The 18,099-nt window shown below is 50.6% G+C and overlaps 1 long non-coding RNA gene across 1 annotated transcript; it reads left to right on the forward strand.

Annotated features, from left to right (window-relative positions):
- The first annotated feature begins 300 nt into the window (after window positions 1–300).
- On the forward strand, window positions 301–17,851 carry LOC141572902 (uncharacterized). The gene is made up of 4 exons (XR_012498450.1): window positions 301–535; window positions 13,808–13,895; window positions 15,347–17,465; window positions 17,772–17,851. It is a non-coding gene; the product is annotated as an uncharacterized LOC141572902 (long non-coding RNA).
- Window positions 17,852–18,099: the final 248 nt, after the last annotated feature.

Consider the following 18,099-nt stretch of genomic DNA (forward strand, 5'->3'; position numbering starts at 1 on the left):
CCAAACTGTCCTTAAAAGCAGCGGCCATGTCTAACTTACTCCTGTGCCCCAAACACAAGACCTCATAAGTTAAGGGTTCAATAAATACTTATTGAAAGAATCAGTCCTCAAACTTCTCCAGTGTATTTCCTTCTTTTCCTTCTTTTCTCAGTATACAGTTCTGCCAACAATTCCCAATAATCACACACTTTTTTTTATTCCCAAGGTAGCTTTCAAAGAGCTGTTCAGAGGCATTAACCTCTTTTAGTTCCAGACGATGATGGGGAAATACACTGATGTCCAGGTCTGGGACCCAGAGCTGAGCACATGGCCTGCCTGCCTCCCCTGAGCCTCCAGGCCCCAGGCAGGATTGTCTCGCCTGACTCATCCTTGCCGCCAAGGCCTCCTTGCTGTATTTATATACACTAAAGCCTCTGCCCGAATAAAACATCCATGTAAAATCCAATTTCCTCAGAATCTCTTTTGGAGCCTGGGCCTGAGATGGAGTAGGTAACCCCGGCGGTAACTGCCTGAACCACTCCTGCTGGCTGCAAAGGTGAGGCCCATTTTTCAATTATCTATCTGCTGTGACAGCAGCGGTCCAGCCACCGAGCCAAGGAAGGGGGAGGGGGGGAAGCAGAGCTGGGGAGGAGGGAGAAAGAGGGCAAGGGCATGGTGGGGGATAAAGAGAGAGAAATCTAGAGAGAAAGGCACGGGGGAGAGACCCCTGCACGTGGCACCCAGTAGGTGCGCAAGAACTATTTGGAAAATGAGTGACTGCGAGAGTGAATAGGGAGGGTGGGGGCTGAGGTGAGGAAAGGGGGAGAGCTGGAGAGACAGAGAGTGGGTGGAGAGAGAGCGGGAGGGGGAAGGGGGAGGGGAGGCGAGCGTGGATGGAGCCAACAAGAGGCTCCTGTGTCAATCCGTGGAAACGGGAGGCAGAGTGATGCGGTCACAGCTCCTGCCATCAATATCCTCTAATATAAATGTCAGTGATGCTATTTTCCGCGCAGTCATTTCGCACACTGCTGATTACATTAACGTATAATGGAGGGGCGCCGGCTCCACTGCTTTCTCCCCTAACCCTCCCCCCGGTGATGTGTCAATAGCCGCCTCCATGAACAAGTCAATTTTCTGCAGGCTTGGCAGCGGAATAAATCTGCCCGGCTATGGGGAGAGCTGGAGATATTTATATACCCGGCTCCTGCCTCGCGTGTGCGCGCTTGCGTGTGAGCGGAGGGCGCGGGCGCAGGCGAGGGCTGGGGGCGGGGGCGCGCCGCCGAGCTGAGTGATTTCCAGCCCGGACTCAATAAGAGGAGAATTTAGAGCGGTCCCTGAGCTGGGCTCCCAGAAACAGCCTTACACGTTTATTTTCCTTAGCTGAACAGGAAAGACGAGAATTATATGTGGATTTATAGGACAGGCAAAGCTCAACCCAAATGCTCCCACTCCGGTGGGCGGGGAGCGCGGGGCCGGGGTGGGAGCCAAGCGGCCGGCGGAGAGGCGGCCGCTGGGACCCCGGCTCGCGCCGGTGCTGACAAGGGGCGCACCCCCCTCTCCGGTCGCTTTAATTACATTTGTTCTTGTCCTTCGTGAGGGCGAGACTTCGGCGCAGCCCGCGTGGGGGGTATGGGGGAGGCGCAGGCTGGGACTGCCTGGAGATGTGGGGGGTGGGCGCCGGGAATGGGGACAAGGGAGACCGGGAAGGGGGGCTGTCAGCTTCGGCTCAGAAGCGGATCAATAGTACGAGATCTAATGGGCTAACTGCCAAGCGGGCTCACCGAGGCGCTGCCCCGCGGGGGCGGGAGGGGGTGGGCGAAGGACGAGAGAAAGGGAGGCGGGTAGGAGAGGGAGTGGGGACAGGGGAGGGGGGAAGGGCAGGCACAGTGGAAGAGAAGGGGGGGAGGAAGAGGAGAAAAACGGAGAAAGGGACAGGGGGAGAACGGAAAAGAAGGGACAGGACGGGACAGTCTTCGAGGGGGAGTCTCTTTAACATCCTTACACCCCTCAACGCTGGGAAGGAGGAACCTGTCCGGGACCAACCAGACCCCGCAGCCGCCCGCCCCTCTGGCCTTAACTCTGCCACTGAGCCGCCAGGGGGCGGCGCGACCCTGTGTTGTCTCCGCGGATCTCCGCGCCTCCAAGCTGGGGCTCAAGTGACCCGTCGCCTCCGACACCTGGTCCCTGCACGGTTCCCTCTGCCCTCTCCCGGAGGCCTCCTGGCGTGGCAGGGGTGGGGGTGGGGCATCCTGCCCTCTCGCCACGCCGGGAATAGAAGGGACTTTCTGGCTTTAATAGTGTAGAGCACAGCACCCTAGGGCCTTGGAGCGGGGAAGTGCCCCAAGGGCAGGCTCACCGGGCTTGGAGCTGGCCAGTGCCCCCCAAAGATACCTAAGCCTGCAGCAGACCCGGTTCCGGAGGCGGGGTGGGATTTGGGCCTGTGCATCCTGGCGACGGAGCACAGGCCAGTCTCCCGGACAGTCCCCACACGAAGGGTCCGTCTGCGTGTGCTGTTGGGTAAACTAACTAGGCCAGCCAAGGTTGCCGGGAGAGTCAATGCCCAGTTTTAACACTTTCGGTTCCAGGCCATTGTCTGACCCCTAATCTCCTGGCCACAGACATCCTTTTCTCAGCTCCGGCCTGTCCCAAACTGAGTTACCAAACTGAGTGAGAGAAAACAAAATACAGCCCAACACCCTTGCTGGCAAATTCTGCCACCCAGCAGAGGGGAGCCAGGTGGTATCCGTTCAGTGGTTCTCAACCTGGGGCATGTCAGAATTACTTGCGGGAGCTTTTCAACATAAAGCTGTCTGCCCACAAGCACTCATATTGTAAGGGATATGTATGGGCGGCAGGCGTTCCTGGAAACATTAATTTTGTTAAAGCTCCCCAGGTAATTCTGATATAGTCCCACATGGGTATTGCCTGAGGAAAGGTATTACTATTGCACATTTTTCATGTTGGGTTTGGTGCCTCAGCCTGGGCTCTTTGCCCTCATGGATATGTCTGTGTGAGTATCATTATGTGTGTATGTCCCTGGGTACCTGTGTCACTGGGTAAGCATTGTTTTATGCATCTCTTTATGCGTCCTCTGTGTGTAGATGTCACATGCGTTGTCCTGAGTGACATTGGTGTTATCATCAGCATTTATTGAAAGTACCTATTGTGTGTGCGTTGTTGTACATGCCAGTCCTGATGAGCGTGAGTGTGGGTCCTACGGTGTGTTTGTGTCATGTCGAGCACATCTCTGTGGGCTCCATTGTGGGGCATAGCCATTGTCTCCATGTCATTGAGAGTGTGTGCTGGCGAGAGCTCATGACACAAATGGAACAAAGCTGATCTGCCCCCAGAAGCAAAGGCAGCAATGACCTTCTTTTTCCAATTATATCCTGGTCAGAGGTGAGCGACCTCTCCCCACTGAGGCTGCTTCTTGTCATGCAAACTGAGCAGAAGGATGGAGATTAGAGGAATGTGACCGAGTCACGTGTGAAAACAATCAGCTATCAATGGGCTCCAATCAATGCCCCAGATTACAGATGAGCCCAGGGCAAGGAGTCACTTCGGAGTTTTTCCTAAGGATGGGAAAACACAATACACACCATTCATAACATACTCCCACACACGTATCCCACACCCCCCGAAGGTCCCACATGCACTTATACACCCTGGGGACAGGTAGCAAGTGGGTTGGGGAGAGCAAATGAATGACTGCCACTCACTCTGAATTGGTGGGCAACTATTATTAGTAGTAGGTGGTTATTTTGTTTTTGCTAGACGCAACCTTTATTCAGCTGGTAGTGGGAAGTGTAAAAGCTTGTGTTGAGTGTTTTCTATTTTAAGTCTGGAGAGTTAGGATTCTAAGTGGGTCATGGGAGGCAGTATGGGGATTTGGAGGAAACTCATGTCAGGAACAGAGCAATAGAGGGTTTGTGTTGAGGGGGTGGAGAAAGAAAGTCTTTGGTCAGCTGTGGACAGGAGGCAGGTGTGCAGCTGAGGGGCTCCTAGGGCCAAGGCATCTGTCCTCAAGGCAACTTGGAACCAGGCTGTGGGGTGAGGGAGCTGAGCTTTTGAAAGGCAGGGCCAGCCCTAACCACAAATATGCTGTAGGATAATAGGCAGAGCAAAGAAAATTGGGCCTGGGGAGCAGGACCTCTGAAAGGCAGGGACATGAGGGGCACTCATAAAGGTTCCCTAGTCTTTGGAGTGAGGTAGAGGCAGGAATTGGTGTGTGGGGGGGACTATTATAACCAGCTGAGAAGCCAAGACTGGGTCAGTACCTACAGTGTCAAGGGAAACCAATGAGAAGATGGGAAGGGTTCTGGAAAGGTCTGAGGACCTCATCAGATCTGGCTCTTACATCAGCTGAGCCTACCTCTGGCCCAGAGTCACTGTGGCTGGTTCAAATACCAAAGCCAGCTAGCCAGGATTGAGGCAAAGGGAAGCATGGTATTGTCTGTCTGTGCCTGTGGGGTGTGACAGGTGGCCTTTAGTTGTCTTAGAATTCCTTTGGTGTACGTTTATGGATGTCCTACTCTGCCTTACCCTGTAGGAATGAAATGATGGGCACTGAAGGAGCTTACAGTCTTATTCAGAATAAGGAATTTGAAGACTTTAAATTCTCTGTCTCTCTCTCCGTCTCTCTCTGTCTCTCTCTCCCTCTTTCTTTTTTTTGGAAAAAGTAGTGTTACGTACGGGTAGACCGCCTGGATTCAGACACCAGCTGCACCGGTAACAGCTTATGAGTTTTTAGGCCCTCAGTCCTGATCTGTAGAATAGGGGTACCTACTTCTTAGGATTGATTTGCACATTTTAGGCAATGCCCTTAGAACAGTGCCTGGACACAGGAATGTTGAGTGTTGGTTTTTCTAGTCTTTCCTTCAGTTTTCTAGTACAGTGCTTTTGGAAAAGTCCCATGCTTGTATCGGCAAAATTAAGGTAAGAAAGGACAAGATAATGGGTGGTTAGGAGACCCTGAGAGGCTAGAGAGTGGGTTGGGGGCAGTGATGGGGCTTGCTGGGGAATGTGGGAATCCTGGTGTGGGTCAATGGAGTAGTTGAGACAGACTCTAGGTGGAGCTGAAGAGGCACAGGGCAGAAAGGGGAGGGTGGAGTATAGGTCCTCTGTGCAGAGCCCAGCACACTTAGGACAGTTCAGTGGTGCAAACTCTGCCTTCTCTCCCTAGAAGGTCGCCATTTACTGGATAAATCTGTGCAGAGAGCTCAGCAAGATGCTTAAGTTGTAGGCTGTGAAAACGGAGTCCTAAGTTTGAATTTCAAGCTGGATTCTGCCACTTATTAGCGGATATGATCTTGGGCAAGTCATTTAATTTGTTCAGCCTCAGTTTCCTCATCTGAAAAATGGGGACAACAATAATACATATCTTGTGGGGTTATTGTGAGGATCAAATAAGGTAGTGTACTTTATAAAGTAATCAACCAATTCTCCAGAAATTTGCCTAAGGAGGAACTTTCTGCTGTGATAGCACTGGCCTTCTCTGGGGTCTTAGCCCTTGACTATGGGCTTCTGGGGACCTCATTGTCCCACATTTGTTTATTCAAATCCCAGAGCACCAAATAGTTAAGTGGCTGCCAGAAGCTGCTGCTTCTTTATAGAATGGGGCGGGAGAGATGGGATGGGGGAGTCCTGGTACTATTGGGGGATAAAGGGTTAAGGCGGGATGGGGTGTGGGGGGGTGCTGGCATGGGAGTGGATCATCCCCTCCCCTTCCATTGATTATTCTCCTCTCCAGGTGTTTTTGTGGCTTTCTTTCCTCCCTTGGGGTGGGAGTGGGGGTTGCTGGGTCCACTTCGGGCTTAGTTATTGTTTTAATTTTGGTGCTGGCTCCCTGGTGCCCAGAGCGGATAATGAAAGAGGAAAAGAGAGGTCAGGGTGGTGCCCAGGCAGCAGATTTCTGCCCGTCAGACTGGGCTGGGGTGGGTGGGAAAGTGGGGGCGTGTGTGTTAAGTTAATATCAATAAAGCAACTGGAGTCTCAGAAGTGAGAAGCTGCAAAGCCAAGCACAATGTCTTTGTGCTCTGGGAACCTAAAGGGGAGCTTTGCCTGTCACAATGAGTCCTCAGAATGGGGCTGGGCATAGGGATAAGGGGACAGTGAGCATACAGGCTGGGTCGGTAGAGATCAGTGGCATCGAGGAGTGACAGTGGAACAAGTGAGGAGCTGGGCAGAGAACAAGAGTCTCAACTCTGTCTCCCACTGCCCTACATGTGTCCAGTCCCATAGGGATGGGCTTGGGGGGGAGGGGTGCGTGAAGGGGATGCTATGGGGCTACTGGAGATAGGAAAAAATAGAGAACAGAGGCAGGATTGTGTAGGGGTTAAGATTACAAGCTTTGCTCTCAGAAATACCTGAATTCCTGGCCAAGTTCTGCTTACTGGCTGTGTGACTTTGGGCAAGTTACTGAACCTCTCTGAACCTCAGTTTCCTGGTCTGTAAAATGGCACTAATAGTGGTGCTAACCTGATGGGGTCATTGACATTGTATGTAGAGACCTCAGCATAGTGCTTGGTGTGCAGTGAGCACTCAGTACGTGCTAGCTATCCTTATTAAGCCTGTTTTCCTCAGCTGTAAAATGGGGATATCAGTTGTAGCTTCCCCATAGGAGCCTTATGGGGAACAAATTAGATAAAGCCTGTAAAGTGCTTAGCACAATGCCTGGTACATAAATAAGCCCTCAATACATGTTAGCTGTTGTTATTATATTATTTTTATCTTTATTATTCCCCACTGTCTTGGAACTGGTGATTTAGGTGAGGAGACTGAGGCTAGGCCACTCCCTTAGCCATCTGAGGTATTTCTCTCCTTTCATGAGGGCTTTCTGAAGCCCAGCACCACTCGGAGAACCCTTCTGGTTTATTTTTTATTATCTGGATGGACAGACAGATAGTCCCCAGGAACTGAGACGATAGTTGGACTTGTAAGAGAATGGGGCCCCTAGGATTACCGCTGTCCCTAGGAGAAACATGTCAGCAACAGAGCTCTGTGGGAGGGCCACAGGAGCCTCACTCTGACCCCCTGGAGTTGAAGAGGCCAATGGGCTGGATGAAGGTGCTCACCTGAGTCTCTCCGGGGAGGCTCAGTGGACATGTCAAGAGAACTTGGGTCTCAGAGCACCCCCACCCTTATCCCATCCATGCTCCTCCAATTCCTTTCCCTCTCCCAAGGCTGGAGGTGGGGGTGGGGGCTGAGCACATCAAAAAAGAGGGTAATGTTTCCCACTTGACCTTTCTCTCCTCACCGCCCTACCCCTACCCCCAGCGGGCGGCAGGCTGAGGGGATGAATGGAGTAGAGGGCACGATTTTCACATTAATGGCAGCATATGTTGTGTTTATTGACACCGCAGGGTCGGTACTTGTGGTGGTTGGGCATGGGGTGGGGGGGCGCCTAGGAGGCCACAGGCAGGAGGAAGCTAGGGGAAGAGGAGGCAGAGGGGAAAGCTGCTGGCAGGGTGGGGAGGGGGAGAGGGAGGGGAGCCTGGGGCCTGGGGGGAGGGAGGCAGGAACAATATTGTTGCACGAGCACACCAGGTGCTCGCTGTCAGCCCGAACAAAAAGGAAGAGTCAGCAACTCTGGGGGGGTGGGGGGGAGGAGGCGGGAGCCACCGCCTGCTCCAGCCTTGCAGCCTCTCCCCATTAACCCTTGCTCTGCCACGCAGCTAAAGATGGGAGGGGCATCTGGGGCTGTCCCCAGGCCCAGGATTTCCCCCTCAGCCCTGGTGTATTCAGAGACACCACATCCCCTTAGGGATCTGGGAGATGTCGTTCCTCTGTGGTCAGCACAGCAGGACTTTCCTTCCTCAAAAGCCTGAAGGACAGAAGCCCCCTCTGTTCCAACCTTTCCATAATGGAGGGGCTCATGCGGTACTTGAGAAGTTGGGAAACCAGAGTGGTAGAAGTCCATGACCTTGGGTTTCAGAAACAGCTGCAGGTCAGGGGCTGTTTGAAAAGGGTATTTTAAAAGCGGATACTGGGTCCTCTGATAGAGGAGGTGAGGTTGCAAAGACCCCCACAATTCCCTTCTCTCTGCCCTCGGGGCAGATTCCTTGCCTCCTGGAAGTCTTCCCAGAGTCCTCTGGCCTAGGGCAGGGAGAGCAGGAGACGGGGACTCAGGTCTGTTTTATAGAGATGGCTCTCACTGGGCTAAGAAGACTGGGCTTGCCCACTCCTTAGTCTGAAAGGTACTGGAGGCTCACCCTGTAATACTCAGGGGTGAGGAGGTAAATAGCAAAATGAACTCCCCACCTTGGACCCCCATTCTGGAGGTCTGGGAGGGGCTCCTGGGTTCCCGGCTGGGGAGTAGAGCTGCAGGTGTCTCTGGCTGTCACTGTCTGCCTTCCTGACTCCCTACCCTTTGCTGCAAAGCCCTGAAGGAAGGAAGCAAGGTGATTGGAGCTGCTCAGACTCAGCTTCCAGCATTCTCTGTGCTTGGGACCCTCCCCTAGGATTGGCAGTGAGGGGGTGCAGGGGAGGACATGAGGAAGGCAGACAGAAAAAGACGACCTGTGAGGGGAGCGGGGGAATGGGACTTTTACCCCAAGGAGGCAAGAGTTAGAGCTTATACTTCCACCCCTGAACGCTGGTCTCCTCCACAGTCTGTGACCTGACATCCGGGAGCCTTCCATCTCGACACGAACTTTCGTCCTGGCTATTCTATTCTAAAGTCCATGGTCTTGGTCACTCTGGATAAGTGTCCTAGATCCCCAGGCACAGGCGTGGGGTGACACTGGAGGAGAAAGGTGTCCTTTCTATCTCCCCACTCTCTAGCCCCACCTCTGTCCGGCCAGCAGGGGTCTCTGAATTTAGGCGCAGAGGCCTGGGTGGACGTCCCCTACCCAAGGCTGCACCGGAGGCGGCACGCCGGCCTGGAACCCTCCCCGACCCCTGCCTCTTACAGACAGAGTCAGCCCTCGCACCTCGTCCTCTCGGATCCCCTCTCCTGCGTGGCGTTACGAAGGCCCAGCGCAGACCCAGCCGCTCGGTGCCTGCCCCTCGCTCCTCTCACCTCGGCTCCTCACTGGGCTGCGGGGCGGCGTCCACGCCCCCCTTCCCTGGCCCACTCGCCGGGCTCCAGCTGCGCGCGGAGCGGTCCCGGCTCGGCTCCAGCTCCTCAATGGCCCTGCTCCCCCATTACCCTGATGTCGGCCCCTCTCCCCCTCGGCTTTATCGGCTCTCAGCCGGCTCTGCCAGGGTAATGAGGGCCCTCCTAATTACCACTGCAGAACTCCACTTACATTAACAGCTCCATGCGAGGAGCGGCAACATCTGCTGTGCGCAGGCAGGCGCCCCGCCCCCGCCCCTCGCTCCCCTTCCCTCGCCGCTCCCCTCTTCCCCGGTCCTCTCCCCCGACCCAACTCTCCATCCTCTTCGGCCCCCATCTCCTACCCTCCCCTTCTAACCTCTTCTCTTTTCATGCCCTCCCCACTACCCTACCAGCCATGCCCTTCTCAACTTAAGCATCCCAGATGAGAGACCCACGTAGATACAGGGTCCCAGAGATACTGAGAGATGGAGACACTCAGGCCAGGCCAGAGCTTCAAGAGATCTCAAAATTCAAGACCCCCAAAACACAGCCACGGAACCCAAGAAAAAATAGAAAGTAGGAGCAGCAGAGATTGTGAAAGAGATAAAGGGTTGGGGGGCAGACTGCCTATGTGGGGGGGGAGGGGTTCTCACGTTCATGGGTGTGCAAAGGTATATGAACGGTATGCATATGTATGTATGCACATGTGTCATGTATTGTGTATGCTCATTATTTAAGCATCGAGTATATGAGTACATGTGCGCATGTCAGAGTTTCTTTACATGTATGTAGCTATGTTCATTCGTGAGCACATCTATTTATGCATTTGCGTCATAAATGTAATTATATGTAATTGCATATAAATGTAATTATATTTGTTTATATGTACCTCTGTGCTTGCATTTTGCAAGTGTGTATCTCTGAGTATGTGCATATACTTGTCTATCACATGTGTAGCGACTAGTGTGGCTTTGTATACATGTATGATCCATGGTCAAAGTCATATGTGTGCCCTGTGTGGGTTTGGGTGAAAATGCATATGTGCCTCTGGGTGTGTTTGCATCTCTGCGTGCATGCCTATGCATATGTGTATCATCTGTGTAATTATTTGATGAGAGTGGGAGCATGTGTGTATTCCTGCTCCATGGGGGATGACAGGCAGTTGGGAAGACGCTGAGCCCATTTTATCTGAGGTTAACAGGGGTCACATCTCACTCCTGGAAGTCCCCCACCCTCCCCCCAACCCCATACAATTAAGCCTCAGTGTGGTGGAAAGACAGCTAGCAGACATTTAAAAAGGTCAACAATATTATCAGCTCCTAATCCAATTAGTTACTGTTTATTTGGGAATCCAGCTCCAGGTCATCTTCTAGGGAAGAGGCCTGGGAGAAAGAAGGGAATGGGATGGGGAGATGCGAAAGAAACTGTTGAAGGTGGCCAGGGCTGTTGCCCCATGGCAGGGTGGAGGGTGATCCCCAGATTACCATCCAATAATGCACCTCCCACTGGCTACTTGGAAGCTGGGGGTAGCTTGGGGAAGGGCCTGCATAGGAGGGGCTGAGATCTGGGGTTTCATCTCTAGAGGTTGGTATATAAGAGACATCACTTGAGAGATGTCCTGCCTCTTTCCAGCCCTGGGATCCCTAAGAGGTGGACTGGGAGCTGGACAGGCTGCCTCAGGGCTGTGGCCAGGTTCCCCGAATGGGAGTCAGAGGAGGAGAATGTCGGTAAATGCACTATTAGCTCTTAAAGCCACTTCATTAATCCTGCCCTCTATTTTATTTCCTCTTTTCTCTCCCACATCTTTTTCTGAGCCTTGGCAGGACCTCTACTCCCTCCCACCGCAGGACATGCAGGGGCACTAGCTTAGCCCCATAGCATCCCCAGGGTCCCTTTCCTGCCTAAGTATAAATGATGGAAGAGACCCAGAACTTGGCCTCCTGTCCTTGGATAGGGACTGGCCCAGTGGGGCAGAAAGAGGGTAGGTGGGGTGGTCTTTGCCCTGGTCTGACCTTCTTCGATCTCTCAGGGATGGATAATATCCTTGGATATTGGCGGGGGGCGGGACTAACAGGACGAAGAGGGCTGGCTGCTGAATTATCAGGCTGATCTCACGGCCTCCCCAGCTCAATAGGCAGGGGCAGGCAGGGCTGACACTGTGGTGAACTCAGACCCCCACTGTGGCCAAGTCAGAGTGACAAGAACAGCCATGCTTCTCCAGGAACCAAGACTGTGGTCACTTTTGCTTGTTTCTTGAGGATAAGTCCATAGGCATGAGCCCCAGGAATTAGACTACTGGTTCTTCCTGCCCCAGTCCTCTCCTCTCAGTATGGAACCCCTGCATGATTGGCACTCTTCTCACTGTCCTTTCCAGGTGCATATTTATGAAAACACACACACATATATACACACACACACTAACACACTCACCCATCATGAGACTCCAGGTCAGAGATGGCCAGGGTATGAAGACATTAGCAGTGGTCCTTATCTAAGCACTTACGGTGGATCTACATGCTTTACAGAAGACTTCCCTAAAAGGTGTCTCCCCATTTCTACCCCTTCCCAAAAAGATAACAATGATGATAATACTTTAACAGTTAATGATAACAATATACATACATATCTTTACCCTAACAGTTCTCATCCTTAGCTGAGCCTTGGGGTCACCTTGAGAAGCTCTTTAAAAACATATATGCCCAGGCTGACCCTGGATCATGCCAATCTCATCTCCAGGGTTGGACCCCTGGAATCTATATATTTTATGAAGCTCCATAGATGATGGCTATGGTTTTAAAATTCTGTCAATTTCAAAAAAAGTTACAATTTGCAAAAGACAAAGCACTGCCTCTCATTCTGTCATTAGCCAAGTCAGTATTATTATCTCCATTTTACAGATGAGGAAACTGAGGCCAAGTTAATTAAAGGTAATGGACTGCCCTTCCTCTCTCTGTCTCTCTGTCTCTCTGTCTCTCTGTCTCTCTGTCTCTCTGTCTCTCTCTCTCTCTCTCTCTCTCTCTCTCTCGTTTTCTTGGAACCAGGTCCCCTGATTCCTAGGGCAGTCTGCCAGATTCCACCTGAATCCAGTCAGTCACTGGGATTTAGAACAGCTGGATGGGTCCTTCCCTTTGTGACATCTGCTTCTAAGAACAGCCTCTTCATGGACATTAATTCATTTATTTAACAATCCTGTATTAAGCTCTTACTTAGGCACTACAGAGCATCTGAGGAGGAATAAGACAAGTGTGGTAGGAGAGAGGCAATGTGATATATGTAGACAAACAGGGCCTTTGGTGTCATGTCAGACCGTTCTGCATTTGTGTTCTGGTTCCACTACTTATTATCCATGTCACCCTGTTCAACTTACAAGTCACTCAGAACCTCACCTATAAAATGGAGACAATACTATCTATTTTCTAGAATTGTTCCTAGTGCTATGTCTGATCAATAGATGGTTATTATTATTATTTTTTTTTTGAAACACAAATAACTAACCATAATACCTGCTGGAATGGCTATAATTAAAAAGACTGACAACACTGGAGCAACTAGAACGCACATACATTTCTGGAAGTGTAAATCGGTAGAATCACTTTGGACTCATACCTGGCAGTACCTGCTGAATGAAGCTATGTATATCCTACAACTCAGCAAAGCTCCTCCAGATTATGTGCCCATGAGAAATGAATGCTTATGTCCAGCAAAAGTCAGGTACAAGAATGTTCACAGCAGCTGATATTGTAAGAGTCCCAAACTGGGACAACCCAAATGTCCATCCATAAGAGAACAAGTAAATAAATTTTGGTATTTTCACACAATGGCATGCTACAAAGCAAGAAAAAAGAATGAGCTACTGAAATATGCAAGACTGTAAGTAAGTCTCATAGATACGTTACATGAAGTAAGTTGGACACAAAAGAATATATAGTATATCATCTAGGATGACAGCAGTGAGAATAGAAGGTAATGGGGAAAGGGGCACAAAGAATCCTTTTGGGGTGCTAGATATGTGCTATATCTGGTTAGAGGATATGTATGTGTATGCGAAAATTAATTTAAAATTCACATAAGATTATTTCACTTGACCGTATATAAATTATACTTCAATTAAAAAATAATTATGTTATCAGCAGACTAAGGTCGATGTCTTGAGAAGAGTAAAAAGGACTATGGAACTCAAAGGAAAAGGTACACCTGGTGGTCATTGTGCTTGGGGAGGGTGACCATGAAAGGTTTTGTATTATTATATAGGATTGAAGGGGCATTGATAGGTAGAGAAGGAAAGAGCTGTTGGAAAGGAGACGTTTTCCAGTTTGGGGTATTACTGTGTGATGGGTGGGTAGGAGCAAGAAGGCTGCAATGGCAGTTTGAGATTAGATCAGCAAGACCATCCCTGAATGGCAGCCAGGAAGTTTGTACTTAAATGGGTGCTACAACTTTTGAGCAGGATGGGGACATAATGGAGTGTGCTTAAATGATTCATCTGATGGCAAGCAGGTTGGTTGGATGAAGGGGAGAGAGGCGGGTTGTCCCTTTGAGACAGCCTATGGGCCTTCCGCAACCCCCAGGACTGTGGGATCCTGGGCCTTAGGCCTTTTGGGTGGCAGAGCCATGCATGCCGCAGAAGGAGCCAGAGTGCCAGGACGGGAGTTGGGAGAAGTGGGTTAGGAGATGGCTTAGCTGAGGGGTGGAGTCCTCAGAGAAACAGCTTCCTCCCCATCCCCCACTCGAGGCATTGTTGCTGCTTCCTCTGCATTCTTTCATCACTGTGTTCTGGTCCTTGCCCTACAGGGCTGCTGGAAGTGGGGCCTGGAAGTGCTTCTCTGTACCTGCCTCCTGCCTTCCAGCAGAGCCTAGCACTTCACCGGGGATGGAGGAGGTGAGTAATAAATAGTTGTAAAGTGAAGGCTAGAGCTCTAGCTCATCTAAGACGGCAGTGGCTATAGGAAGCCAGTGGCAAGCCCTCAGAAAACAGAATGGCAAAAAGACTGGAAGGAAAGTGTAGTCTGCCTCAGTTTGCACGCTTCCTATAACCACTTACTAGCTGTGTAATCTCAGGCAAGTTGCCTTCTGTGCCTTGGCTCCTTCCGGTTAAGTGGGGAGAATGCTGGTGCCTGTTTGCCGGAGTTATTGTGAGGATAAAATGAAATAAAGCATCCAAGGCAATTGAAATAATGCTTGATATACAGCAGCACTCCAGAAACATTAGCAATTTGTATAATTGCTTCTGATAGTGGGATTAAAACTTTCTTTCTCCTGCTTCTTTACAATTATTTTCTGCAGTGAGTAGGCATTACTTGGCTAAGCAGGGAAAAATTAAATAAAAGAAGGAAGTAAAAAGAAACCAATGATAGAAACATGTTTGAAGGGACAACGAGAGGAATGGACACTCTTATTTAGAAACATTTCTCCAGCCCCAGGTGGGGAGAAGGGCTGCCCCCATAGGCCTGGCTCAGTTCTGAGGCTGGATACGGAGTGGAGCTGGGTTTGAACCTTAAAGAGATGTAGATTGATTAGCACATAGATGATGCAGCTCTATGGACAAATCCAACATCTTTAATAAAAAGCCATCATTCTAAAGATGTGGTACATGTATACAATGGAATACTACTCAGCCATAAGAAAAGATGAAATACTGCCATTTGCAACAAGATGGATAGATCTTCCCAGGCACACACATTGCCATCATGCTAAGCAAAATAAGTCAGATGGAAAAAGTCAAGAACCATATGATTTCATTCATGTTGGATATAAAACTGAAAGCAACAGACAGACAAAAATTCATATACACAGACAATAGTTTAGTGGTTACTGGATGGGAAGGGAGGAGCGGGGGAGGTAGAAAAGGGTAAAGGGGGTCAAATGTATGGTGACAGAAGGAGATTTGACTTTGGGTGGTAAATACCCAATGCAATATACAGATGATGTATTATAGAATTGTACACTTGAAACCTATATAATTTTATTAACCAGTGTCACCCCAATAAATTTAATTTAAAAAGCCATCATTTGTTGAGTGCTTATGAGGTGCCAGAGTTTTTACATATTACTACTGATCATCACCACAACCCTGCAAGGTAAACACTATCACACCACTCTGCAAAGCAACTTGCCAAAAATCCTACCGCAAAGCTGAGATTTAACCCAACGTTGAGATGACTCCTTTCCACTAAACTTCCAGGCCATTTTCCACATATGTGAAGCAGGAAATACCCCTCAAAGAGAGGCAGTTGTGCAGCCAGGCCCACAGGCCTGACCCCCTCCCACCACGCCCCAGGCAGGACAGGGCTGAGATGGGCATTACCTCTCCCATCCCTTTTTTTCACCTAGGTTATTGCAGGGAGCTGCCAATCCCTGGACTTGGCCCAGACATCCTCCCTGAAGGTGGACGCCAGCATTGGTTCCTGTCTCCAGTCCAGCCAACACTGCCCTCGTCTCATGCCTTCCCCGACCACTGACTCCCCTTCCCCCAACATCCTATTCCCCTCCCCCATGACTACCCTCCATTCTCTCTGGTGAATGCCCCTTCCCTCCCCTGCCTGCCAACACCACCCGTCAGCAGCACTTGAAGCTCTGCCACAACCCCTCGAAGTTGCTAAATCCCCTATTTGGTTTAGTTCCACTCCAGCTCTCCCTGCACAGAGGGACCTGATGGGACGCAGGGAAATTGTACATGTAATAAAGAGCTGGTTTGCTCTGATAATTCTGATAATGATACACACCTCACACCTTCCCAGGCACACACATTGCCATATACACATGCACGTATCACAGCCCACACCTCCCAATCCACATCCCCACCAAAACACATTGACATGCAGCTCAATTCTGGAGATGCTCCCCAGACCAGCCGCTATATTCACCCTGCTACGGTACACACCTCACGCTTTGGAAATTCTCTGGGTCACTTCACCTCTTCCTGGCTCCCATAACCCACCACATTCCCCCATCATGGCTTTTGCCGTCTGTGTCCTGAAGGCCTGTCTCTTCGGGAGCCCATTAGATTGTGAGCAGGAGTCATATCTGTGTCGTAACTAAGCACAGTGCTTGGGGAACATGGTGGCTCCCCCATAACCTTGTTGAATAAATGACTAACTGAATGAATGAATGAATGAATGAAGAAATGAATGAGTGCAAACATCACTACATTCATTCCCCTCAGAAACACACGCCACATCTTGACATATCCCCATCCCTACCCACTCACCCATCACTCCTCTGAATCACATCTTTTACTTAAAACCACACACACACCGCACACTAGGCGGCCACTCACTTTGGCAGTGAGTGCTCACGACACTGCCCCTAGAGATCCAGGACTCTCATGAACAGCTGCCAGGATTCTCCTGGGGGACGAGGGGAGGTGTGGGGGGAACACGAGTTTGAGCCTGGGTGAGTGTGTACATGAGTGGTATGAGTGTTGTCTGTGTGGGTGAGTGTGTGAGTGTGCGTAGAGGTGTCTGAGCGAGTGTATGTGTGTGCAAGCATGCATGTACGCACAAGCCTCGGATTGCCCACACTTACCTTATTCCCCCTCTGCTTAAAAATATTGACAAGGATCGTGGGTTTCTTGTTCAGGTTTGCTCTTCTCCCTCCCTCCACCTACAGTCTGGCTCCTTTTAGACATTTTCTCCTCTGTTTCTCTATTTTTCGGCAGCTTAGGGAGGTGTAGAAAGAAAAGGGGGGGATAAAGTAGGATACGGTGAGGAGTTCTCACTTCCAGCTCAGTTCTCCTCCTGGTCAGTGTTCTCCCTGCTCCCCGCTCCCTTTCACATCTAGGAGAAAGCAAAAAGAAAGCCACACAGTGTCAGTGCCCTGAGGACTGGCAAGCCTGGGCCTCCAGAGCCTCCCAGGCTTGCCGGCTGCCATGTTGCTTGAGGCCGCCCCTCCATCCCCACTCATGCTCCCTGGCCCCTGGGGCTCTGTGCTCTTCCTGGTCCCTTTCTTGCTTCTAACCATCACCATCCAGCCTGCCCCCAACCACTGTCCCTGGCTTCCTTTCCTCCAACCATGGCAGGGGTTCCCGCAAGGTCCTGCTCTTGGACATTTTTTCCCTGGGGGACTTCAGAGATCATCTGAGTCATGGAGACTTAACCATTTTGCCAAGGTGGAGCCCTCTCCTGGACAAACTTAGTCACTGTCACAGCTTAAGCTTGCCCATGACTTCACCTCAGCCTCTTCCAAGCTCCAGCCTCTTTCCTCCACTGCCTGCAGGACCCAGCCCATGGGTCTATGAGCCCCATCCTCAGTCACAGGTGCCCCTCCTGGATTTATCCTCTGTCTGATCCGCACAGTCTCTCCTTCCTCCTTGCTACTCCTCTACTACCCCCCAGGCCCAACTCAGCCTCCTGCCTCTCTCTTTGGACAAGCTTCCCAATCACCTGGGACCTGGATAGTTCTGGGGCTGCCTCCGAGAGCACCACTCGCAATCAGCTCATCATCCTCACAGGTACCAGAATATTTGACCTTGTTTTAGAACACTGATGTGATGATGCTACAGCCCTGTCGGCTCCCCATTCTTTGAGGATAAAGACTCAAAAGCTTCCTAAAGCCTGCTGGGCTCTGCCATAGTCTGGCCTCTGCTGACCTCCCAGCCTCCTTTCTCACCACATTCCCTGAATTCCCTGAGACACAGCCACAATGACCTTCTTCATGGTCTTCCTGCTCTGGAGGCTCTCCAGGTCTCCTCTGCAGGCCATAGAGCTTTGGGCATGTTGCTTACTCTGTGTGCAATGCTTTTCTCTTTTCTCTTAAGTTATTTTAGTTCCTTCTCATCCTTTCAATATCAGCTCAGATGTCACTTCCTCAGAACAGCCTTGTCTCACCTGAACAAGGTAAGCCTTTCTCCTAGGTATGCACTCGGGGCATCCGGAACAGCTGGTTGGACTTATTACACTTATAAACTTACATTTATTTATGTGATTGTTTCATTAATGTCTGGCTCACCCACTAGAGCTCTGGAGAATGAGGAGTATGTTTTTGTGCATCACTGAATCCACAGGGCAGTGTCTGTACATGGGAGGCCTTTGATAAATACGAAGCCTGACAATTAAGTCCACGAACTTGCCACTGTGCACAGCACT

This window comes from Rhinolophus sinicus, linkage group LG07 (genome assembly GCF_036562045.2).
Source record: "Rhinolophus sinicus isolate RSC01 linkage group LG07, ASM3656204v1, whole genome shotgun sequence".
Classification (NCBI taxonomy): Eukaryota; Metazoa; Chordata; class Mammalia; order Chiroptera; family Rhinolophidae; genus Rhinolophus; species Rhinolophus sinicus.